The sequence below is a fragment of the Micropterus dolomieu genome, linkage group LG12 (assembly GCF_021292245.1).
Source record: "Micropterus dolomieu isolate WLL.071019.BEF.003 ecotype Adirondacks linkage group LG12, ASM2129224v1, whole genome shotgun sequence".
Lineage (NCBI taxonomy): Eukaryota > Metazoa > Chordata > Actinopteri > Centrarchiformes > Centrarchidae > Micropterus > Micropterus dolomieu.
In genome coordinates, this window is record NC_060161.1 from 35,512,772 (window position 1) to 35,514,418 (window position 1,647).

The 1,647-nt window shown below is 44.2% G+C and overlaps 1 protein-coding gene across 1 annotated transcript in view; it reads right to left on the bottom strand.

Moving 5' to 3' along the window:
• Positions 1-1,647, bottom strand: part of zgc:158659 (uncharacterized protein LOC791141 homolog) — a 34,178-nt gene that overhangs the window by 5,689 nt on the left and 26,842 nt on the right. The gene's annotated exons all lie outside the window — the stretch shown is intronic.

Sequence of the window (1,647 nt, forward strand, 5' to 3'; positions counted from 1 at the left end):
ACGGTGAACAGGGTTTCAGTTAGTTAGTTAGTTAGTTCAAGTGTTACCTGAGATTCCCCAGACGGTGAACAGGGTTTCAGTTAGTTAGTTAGTTAGTTCAAGTGTTACCTGAGATTCCCCAGACGGTGAACAGGGTTTCAGTTAGTTGAAGTGTTGCCCCAGGATTCCCAGGTGGTGAACAGGCTTTATTTAGATAGTTGAAGTGTTGCCCCAGGATTCCTAGGTGGTGAACAGGCTTTATTTAATTAGTTGAAGTGTTGCCCCAGGATTCCCAGCTGGTGAACAGGCTTTATTTAGTTAGTTGAAGTGTTGCCCCAGGATTCCCAGGTGGTGAACAGGCTTTATTTAGTTAGTTGAAGTGTTGCCCCAGGATTCCTAGGTGGTGAACCGGCTGTACATGTTGCCGACCAGCTTAGCAACATGGACTGGAGCAAGAATTTCAGAGTGGTGAGTTATTAATCTGTAACAAAAGGATCTTTCATCCATAAAGTTTTAACTGAGCTCTGTCTCTACATCACAGGAACAACTTTATGTCCACTGACTGCCTGGAGGGTAGCTAGTGTTTGGAAGGGAGTCGCCGGGATGAAAGGGAAGCGGCTGGTCTACAAACGAGCTGCTTTCAGGCAGTTCAGAGCAGAGCTTTCTGTGGGAGATGGGAACTCCGTTTTGGGGTGGACTTTGGGCTTTTTCACTTTGCAAACCTGTTACATGGACAAAAAAGATATATAACTCAATAAAGGAGAGGGGAAAAGCCAAAAAGCAGAATACCACCTCTTTAAAGTTTTGCCTGAGGATTCCCAGGTGGTGAATGAGCTTCAGTTAGTTAGTTAGTTGATGTGTGAGACGAGGATTCACAGACGGTGGACAGGGTTTCAGTTAGTTATTTAGTTAGTTGATGCGTTACCCGAGATTTTCCAGCTGGTTAACAGGGTTCAGTTAGTTATTTAGTTAGTTGATGTGTTACCTGAGGTTTCCCAGCTGGTGAACAGGTTTCAGTTACTTAGTCTATGCGTTACCAGAGGTTCCCCAGCTGGTGAACAGGTTTCAGTTACTTAGTCTATGTGTTACCCGAGGTTCCCCAGATGGTGAACAGGGTTTCAGTTAGTTAGTTAGTTGAAGTGTTGCCCCAGGATTTCCAGGTGGTAAACAAGTTTCAGTCAGTTAGGTAGTTGAAGTTTTACCCGGGTTTTCCCAGCTGGTTTCAGATAGGTAAAGTTTTACCTGAGATTCCCCAGATGGTGAACGGGCTTCAGTTACTTAGTCTATGTGTTACCCGAGGTTCCCCAGACGGTGAACAGGGTTTCAGTTAGTTAGTTAGTTAGTTCAAGTGTTCCCTGAGATTCCCCAGACGGTGAACAGGGTTTCAGTTAGTTAGTTAGTTAGTTCAAGTGTTACCTGAGATTCCCCAGACGGTGAACAGGGTTTCAGTTAGTTAGTTAGTTAGTTAGTTCAAGTGTTACCTGAGATTCCCCAGATGGTGAACGGGCTTCAGTTAGTTAGTTAGTTAGTTAGTTAGTTCAAGTGTTACCTGAGATTCCCCAGACGGTGAACAGGGTTTCAGTTAGTTAGTTAGTTAGTTAGTTCAAGTGTTACCTGAGATTCCCCAGATGGTGAACGGGCTTCAGTTAGTTAGTTAGTTAGTTAGTT